Source organism: Mus caroli, chromosome 4, assembly GCF_900094665.2.
Source record: "Mus caroli chromosome 4, CAROLI_EIJ_v1.1, whole genome shotgun sequence".
NCBI lineage: Eukaryota > Metazoa > Chordata > Mammalia > Rodentia > Muridae > Mus > Mus caroli.
In genome coordinates this window covers 130,111,147-130,120,168 of record NC_034573.1, presented here as the reverse complement: position 1 = coordinate 130,120,168, position 9,022 = coordinate 130,111,147, and positions in this window count along the sequence as shown.

The window sequence follows — 9,022 nt, the reverse complement described above, 5'->3', positions numbered from 1 at the left end:
ACACTAGGGCTTTGGGCTCACAGCCGACCTTGATGGAGCTGCCAGAAAGATGAGGCCCCGAGCCCAGTTTCACGCAAGCATTTATGGAGACAAGCAAACAAACAAGGGGGTTTCCAGCCTGGCACACATCTGATTAGGGGGCTATTATGGAATTATGCTGCCCTTTAAAATAATTGGCTGGTGCCAGGAGGCAAACCATGAACTTAATTCTGCTTTCCTCCTGATTGGTGGTTAAGAGGAAGTGAACGGCCAGGCGCAGGTTTGCTTGGGAGTAGCCTGGAAACTGGTGCTAGATGCAGGCTTGCTGGTTAACTCGAGTTCAACCTTAGGTCAGGTTTCCTAAGATGGAGTCTGAACCCAAGATTTGGTCTCTCAGAAGGAGTGTGTCACCGGGTGTCACTGGGTTTCATTCCCTGAGCGAAGAGGAGGTCTACAGGTCTTGAGGGAGTTGGTTTTCAGTGTTTGTTCATGGGCCCTTCAATTCTTTAGGGGCCTGAGAGAGGGAGACATGATGTTTTCCAAGGCTTGTCTAAACGCTGCTTTGGGTGGTAGTTGAGATGTTATAGTTTCATTTCTGTTGCTGTGATAAGGTACTCTGGTCTAAAGCAGTTAAAGGAGGGAAGTATTTATTTGGATTTATATTCCAGGCCATGGTCCATCGCCCAGGGAAGTCAGAGTAGAACTCAAGGTAGGACTGCTGCTTTTCATTTGCTGACAGGCTCTCGCCCAGCTGGCTCTCTTATACAGCCCAGGACTGCTGGCCTAGGGAGTGGCACCACCCATAGTGGGCGTACCTCTTCCTTGGCAACAGGGACGAGGTATGCCTACTCCACAGACACACCCCCAGGCCAGTCTGATCTGCACGACTCCTCAAACAGTCTTAGACTCAGGTAACCCTAAGCTGTGCCAAGTTGACAATTAAAGCCCCCTAGACACGCCTTGACCTTGTAAGCAGGGATGTCACCCTCAACTGTATTTGTTGTGCCCCTGAGCCTCCAAGGGCGGAATGCAAGAAACTCAGACGTGAGTGGTGGGAGAGGAGGGTCTGGAAGAAATGGATAGGGGGGTGTTTTTCTTATTTATCTCTGGGCACCTGCCGACAGAACCCGTTTTCTCATTTGATCCACAGTATAACATTTAACCTTTCTGTTCAAGCATTCACGCTGCTGCCTGGAGTGCAATTACCAACTTTCCTATGCCTGCTCCCAGAAAGCTTTTAAACCTCCCTGGCCTGGTTACCATCTCTCTCCTCCGACTCTCCAATTAAATTAAAAATAGCAACAACGCAGGGCTATGCAGGGCCATCAACCTCTGCCGAGCTTCCACCACCCATCCTGGTGGGGCAGGCGGTATGCGATGCCCAGAACATGTCTGCCAGCTCCAGCAATGCCTGGCAGCTGCTTCGAACTGGGGGAGGTTCATGCTCCATGGGGGCTCGGGGCTGTCTGCCAGGGCAGCCAGGTGCAGGGGTAGGAGGCGGGGTCCTGGCAGCCGGAGGGGGATGGCATAGGGCTGAAAGGAGGATAAATAGGGGTGCCTTGGGCAGGCCAGCCCAGGTTGTATGAAGTTGGCACTTCTGGTTCTCATGGGCAAGGCCAGGCGGTGGGCACCCTGGCACTTGTAATTAATGGGTTTGGAGACTCAGGATCCAGAGATGTCCCTGGTTTTGTTGATGCTGAGTACTGAGCTAGCAGATTTGCAGATGGACAGGTGAGGAAGTGCCCAGGCTCTAAGCCAGCTCCTGGGTTGGAATCCCTGCCTCTCTGCTTCATCTCTGCTAGCCTCCCAGTGCCTCAGTTTCCCCATCTGCAACAGGAGTGTCCTAAGGGTGCCTCCTTTATGGTCTTTAATGAGTCCACACTTTATAAAGCACTTAGCCAGTGCTGGGTACAGCAAGGGTCTTTGTAGAAGCAGAGGCTGGTTTCAAACTCACATCCCCTTGAGTGCCTGGGCGGCAGCATATAAGCTATTGACTTAATGTGTTTTCTAGACCATCTCCCTTTGAAGCTCAGGCTGGCCTTGCATAGAACCTGTGATGTACTCCAAGCTGGCCTTGATCCCACAATCCTCCTGCCTCAGTCTCTCCAGGGATGTTCCCAGGTCTATCTGAGTTCCTGGAGCATCGTGCCTGGGTTCCTTTGCACACTTTTAAGAAAAACAAGGTAGCCTTGGGGCTGGAGAGATGGCTTAGCAGTTAAGGCCACACACCACCCTCACAGAGAACCAGAGTCTGTTTCCCAGTGTGTAGCCCACGGCACAGGCTTACAACGGGCTGTAGCTCTCTAGCTCTGGGAGGATCTGTTGTTCCCTTCTGGCCTCCAAGAGTACTGCACACATGTGACATATATTCACACACAAATAAAAATAGAAAAATAAAGGATCGTATCATTGTATAGCTCAGGCTGGCCTGCAATGGAACTTGTTATGCAGCCTAGGCTGGCCCTGAACCCGTGATCTTCCGCATGCTGGGATCACAGTTGTGTGTTAACACACCTGGTGTCTGTATCTAGCACTCTTTTCTCAGTTCTGCTCCCAGCTCACAGGCAGCTAGGTGCTCATGAAAGAAAAACGTGAAAGAGCTGTGTGCTGAAGTCTTGCTTCGGCCCTGTGGAGCGATTCCTCCTTATCTGACTGACTGAGAAGAATCATGTTTTATATCCAAGCAGGGCTGGATAGTGTCTGGCTGCATAGGGAGGTGGAGAGCAGAGGTGTCCTTGTAGAAGGTGATGCCCAAGACGGCTTTGGACAGTGAGTGGCACTTTGCCCATGCTGTTCCTCTTGTGTGAGATGCTTGTCCTTGCCCCATCCCAGGACTGCCGTTAGATAGAATGATTAAGATTAAGAAAACAAGGAGAGGTGAAGGTGGAGGTTGGCACCTATGATCCCTGAAGGACCTCGAGTGTTACACCAAGGTGTGGGGACCTCTGTCTCCACGGTTGTAGGGAGACCTGTCACAACCACAAACTGGAGGAACCAGGGTCCAGGTCTAGTTGGAGAATGGCTGACAGTGGGCCTGGGCCAGTCATTGATGGTGCAAGGGGGACAGCTGTTCCCACAGATGAAAGCTAAACATAACATTCTATTCGGTTCTTATCAGTAGATTAAGACTTTGGTGCTGATGGTGTTTAGGGTCCAGAGTGAATGGGAGGGACCAGTAGATCTTTCTGCCAGTGGCTGTGGTGTGCATGGGGTCCGAGTGATGCCAGGAGATGGGTGAGAGAGCGGAGCTGGGGACCACTGTAGTCAGGTGAAGGGAGGTAGAAGGCCAGCCCTGCCCCTGTCACAGCTGTGTTCAGCAACATCTCTTGGGCTCGTTTTTCAGAACCCCGGCACTGGGACAGCTCCCAGCCTTCCCACCTGGCCCATTCACTCATGGCAGAGTTCTGGCTGGCAAGGGGACAGAGCTGTGGTGCTGAACTCAGCTAGATCTGGGAGCATCCCTGTTACCTAGGGTGGTGAACTGCCCCTGTCTGGTTCTGTCGCTTTTCTAACGTGGATTGCACTTCTTCTCTCCTGAGGGTACTCTGGGAATGAAGGCCCTATTGTTTCTCAATATTCAGCCTGCATTCCCTCTGCTCTGGGTTCTATATCAGGTTCCAGTCTAGGGAGTTTCTTAACACAGAGCCAGTGCTCAGTTACAGTTAATTTTTTCTTGAGAGTTGTAAGGCTCCCTGAGGTTCTGGGACTCCAAGCTCAGGGAGGCAGGTAGCATGGCTTCCACCCGCTCTGCCCTCACACTTGACTTTCTCAGGAGGCACCAGGGTCCTGAGATATGACCATGGACATGACCAATAGACTTTAGAGAGGCCCTGAAATCAGAGCAGCAGAGAAGCTCATTAAGATGAAGTTGTTGCATTTGGCCAACTCAGGTCATATCCTGCCCTCTTCCATGGTTCACCTCCAAAATGTCACTTCCCTCCAGAGAGGGAGCCATGATCAGCCCAGAATGATGGCAGGGGACCAGGCATGAACCCTGTGAACGCAAGCGAGGTGTTGTGGGGACATAGAGGCCTCTAGGAGTGAGATGACCCCAGGAAGGGGCAGGCTGGGAGTGAGGTGACCTGGAAGAGGGCAGACAGGGGACCCTTCTCCTCTGACCCCCTGTGTTGAGGGTCACCCAGAAAACTATAAGCCTCTGGATGTACCCTGCAGCCCTGCTCCCCATGGAGACATTCAACAAGGGGAGGGCTGGCCATAATCCGCCTTTAATTTCTCCAGGGCCTGCATTATAAATTCTATAACTCTAGCAGTCAAAACATGACAAATCCTGGGACCGCAGCCCCCACCTGGGAGTAGAAAGCCCTTCACTGCTTTCTCTGTCTTTTATTGCTGCTAATAAAGACCTGGCAGAGGGCATTTAGCTGCTGCTGCTGCTGCTAGTGGTGATGGTGGTGGTGGTGGTGGTGGTGGTGGTGGTGGTGTGTGTGTGTGTGTGTGTTTGTATGTGTGTATATGTATGTATGTGTGTGTCTGTGTATATGTGTCTGTGTGTGTCTGTGTATATGTGTGTGTCTATGTATATGTGTATGTATGTGTGTGTGCAAGTGCGTGTATATGTATGTTTGTGTGTATGTGTGTGTCTTTGTGTGTATGTGTGTATGTATGTGTCTTTGTGTGTCTCTGTGTATATGTATGTGTGTATATGTGTATGTTTGTGTGTATGTGTGTGTCTTTGTGTGTTTGTGTGTCTTTGTATGTGTGTCTTTGTGTGTTTGTGTGTCTTTGTATGTGTGTATTTGTGTGTTTGTCTGTCTTTGTATGTGTGTCTTTGCGTGTGTGTCTGTGTGTGTGTGTGTGTTTCTGGGGCATGTGTGCTTCCCCTCCCCCACAGCACTGCTGGATTCATGATGGCTCTTCTGCAGGAAGTGCTCTGAATCTGGGGGCAGCTTGTTCAGGGTTAACTGGGCCATTGATGATCCTGATAAGGAAGGGATGCTGTGTCCTTTATGGAGAAAGAACCAGGTTTGTGAAGGAGACCACAGCAAAATTGCAGGTGATGTTTGACCTGCTAAGAGACTGTCATTTCAAATGTCACTGTCTGTCTCCAAGCCACTGGAGGTCCAAAGAACAGGCTGCAGAGATGGCTCCTTCCCCAGGCTGTGCAACCTATAATCGGGTTCCTTAACCCTTTTGAGCCCTGGTTTCCATGTTGGCAAAGTGGTCTTGACTAGACGCCACCCCCAATGATAAAAACAACAACAATCATAATACCATTTTTTTTTCTTTTTTAAAAGCTGCTGCACACAGGATGCTGAGCACTGAGCCTGTCTTGAGGAGCCCTTGGAGCTGTCTGGCTGATGGAGTTACTCCTCGGGGTGTGGCTGGCGGTGATTGCATTACCCTTTTCTTTCCAGTGTGGGCGCCAGCCAGCATTAGCCCTGCAGTGTTTACTATGGGCTGCCTGGAGGCTGGCAAGGGTGCTAACTGTGCTGCAAATGTAATAAGACCCCACTGAGGAAGGCCTGACACCCCCAGGAGCTGCACAGCATACCTCAGATGGGGCTCTGCAGAGTTAGCTCCCCTGACCCGAGGCTCTGGGGCCCATGTGGGAGCCACGTCCTTGCTGGCTTTGGAGGACAGCTAGACGCCTGTGTCAGCCAGACTCTTGTACAGCCATTGACATGCTGACCAGGACCCTGACTGTCAGTGATGCCTTGGGAAATCCAGACCTTCAGAGACCCATCCTTCCAGCTGACCCCACCTCCCTCTGCTCTGCAGGCCAGGCCACCACCTCTCTCTGGGGGCTGCAAGGATCTCCTGCCTGACTATCCTGCTCAGTGTTCTCAATGCACAGGTCACAGAGGGCCTGGGAAAAGCCACATGGCACCTTGGTGGTTCCTGAGCTTGGAGTGACTCTTGGATCCACTACACCTCACCAATGCCAATGCTGCAGCCGTGCTGGGGAGGGGGTCCTGTGGGAGGGTCCTGCACCCCGGGGTGTGTGTGTTCTGTTTTGTTAGCTCCACTCCGTTTCTTCTCCCTCTCCCTCTACTCTCTGATCTCAGCTGGGTCAGTCTTTAATAAAATGTCTGTGTTGGTGAAATGGCGTGTGTGTGTGTGTGTGTGTGTGTGTGTGTGTGTGTGTGTGTGTGTAGCTGCACAGGCTGAGGAGCTCAGTTTGAGTTCTGGAACCCACGGTGGGAGGAGAGGAGAAACTCTAGAAAGTTCTTCCACACTCCAGTTGGGTAGCATGTCCACATTCACACTCAGACAAACATGCGTTCGCGCACGCGTGCGCACACACACACACACACACACATCATATATATACACACAGGCATCACACATACACAGGCACACACATCACACACAGAGACACAGAGACACCACAGACAAACACACATACATATGCACCACACACTGCCCCAACACACAGACACACATATCATACCTCCCCACATTACACACACACACACACACACACACACAAACATACCATACACAAACACATGTACACCACGCACACACATCATACCCATACACAGGCATGATACACACACACACAATACATACACACACACACACACACAGACATGCACACATTACACACACACACAGACACCACAGAGACATACATAGACACACCACACAAATGCACACACATCATACACACATCATTTTCTAAAAAGTAATTTTTTTTCTAGTGCTGGGTATTGAACACAGGACTCCTAGTAAGCCAGGCCTCTAGAGCGCTCTGCCCCAGAGATTCACCCACAGCCCCACCCTCAGTTTTTACTTTCTGAGATTGGGTCTCACTAACTTGCTCAGGCTTGTGATCCTCCTGCCTCAGCCTCCAGAGTAGTTGAGATTACAAATTTGTGTCATCATGCTTGGTCTTCCTAGAGGGGACCCCCCTGGTCCTTTTACCCCACTGTAAAGCTACGGCCTCACATCTACTCCCCCTCCCTCAGCTTCATTTCTTCTTGTCTATGAGTAATCTCTCCGCTAGAACGTAAGCTCTCTGAAAACAGCGCTTGGCTGTGCCTGCTCTTCAAGTCCAGGGCCTGTTGGGATACGTTTGCTGAGTGACTGAATGATGGACTCTTTCTTCTCCCCAGAGTAGGTCTCTATCTAGAAATTGGGCAGCCAGCCCTTTCTGAGGGCCCGTCAGAAGCTCGAAGCTCCTCCACACAGCAGTGTATATCGAGGTTAGCTCCTGTAGGACTTTCCAGGTTGTTGGTTGGAGCCCAGCAGGGTCTTGTGTTTACATTGACTGAGCTGATGCCCAGGGAGGTTTCCAGGCTGTCACCTGATGCCTGATAGAGTCCTTGGTTGTGTGCAGACCTCTGAATGTAGAGAAGGGAGAAGCTGGAAGTCAGGGGAATGCCTCAAGGTCATCCACAGCTTCCAGTGTTGGCTCACCTTACACCTCGCTCTCATTTACCAAGGCATTGGTGTTCTACTGCTGCACCGCAGCCCTGTCTGTCCTTGATCTCATCAACCCAAGTGCATCCTGGGTAACCGGATCCCCTTGTGCTGGGACGTCCCAGGCATGTGCTCCTTGCAACGGTCTCCTTCCTTCAGCACCTGGAGGTCACCTCCCCCATCTGCTCTCTCAGATCCAGCATGTCTCCAGCCTTGGCGTGTGTGTGTGTGTGTGTGTGTGTGTGTGTGTGTGTGTGTGTGTGTGTGTGTATGCCCGTACCTGGTCTCCCTCCACTTGACCATGGCTATAAGAGTCTCCCTCCAGTCTTGGCAGCAGGTGCCCTGGACAAAGCCGGGCTCACTTGGATCCTCAGGGTCTTATTAATGAGTGGGGTTGAGGAGAGGAGGAGGCACAGATGTGGAGGCCCATCCAAGCTCCTGTCCTTAGTAAGGACAGGTGACAGGTGTCACCTGGAGCCACAGGCTCTCTTCCTGGCTCATGGGCTGTGGGGAATCCAGGGGCTCAAGGGCAAGTGTGAGACACAGTGTGACTCATTGCTGCTGCTGCTGCAAGGGACACAGAGAGGTTGTAGGAAGAAATAGAGGCGAAAGATCTCCAATTTCCCTAGCTTACAGATGGGGAAACTGAGGCACAGAGCACCCCTGCAGAGACATGAGTTGATGACTCCCAGGCATACTTTCTCTCAGGTCATTGTGCCCTCTGGAGGTGGGGGTGGTGGCAGCGAACACCACCGGTCATGTCCTACCTGCCTCGGGGCTGTGTGGCACCCTCTGGTCCCGTCTTGGAAGACTGGAACTCCTTTTTCACGAAACCTACCTCGTCCTTCTCCCCCAAATGAGGAAAAATGTCTCAGACGCACCTGTGCAGTCCCCTCCCCCTGCCTGCCAGCCCTGGATTCTGAGAGGGAGGGTGGGAAGACGCCTGTGCAGTCCAGGGGACTCGGGACCCTGATTTAGTGACAGGAGCTGCGGAGAGGTCTCGCATTACTGAGCCTTCATTACTCTCACAAAATACGTTCCGGTGGGTTCAGCCACGGTGGTAAAGTGCTGTTGTAAATAATTAAACTCCACTTGTCAAGGGGGGCAGGGAGGGGCTGGCCAAACCACCAAGAATAGCTCAAGGAGCGTGTGCTGAGATGCTGGAGTCCCAGGGATGCCAGACTGTGTCCCCCTCTCAACCTGGGCCTCTTGAAGCTGCAGCTGAGACCCCTGTGGCTCCTTGCTTTTGTCTGTTCACCCAGTTCCAAGTGCTCCCTGCCAGCCTCAGCCCTCTGGGTGTCACAACCTAGGGGAGAAAAAATGACAGAGGTAGGAACTGAGGAGAGGGCTCAGTGGGTAAAGGGCCTGATATCCAAGCAGGAGGACCTGAGCTCTGGTCCCCAGCACCCAAGTAAAAAGATGGTACTTGCCTGTAATCCCAGAGCTGGGGAAGTAGAGGGAGGAGGGTCCCAGGGGCTTCCTGGTCAACCAGCCTTGGCAATATGTGAGCTCCAGGCCAGCAAGAGACTGTCTCAAAAAACAAGAGAAGAGCAATCGGGCAATCTAGGAATAGACTCGGTATTAACCTCTGGTAACAGGCAGGCAGAGGCACATACTCACACATGTACACACACACACACACACACACACACACACA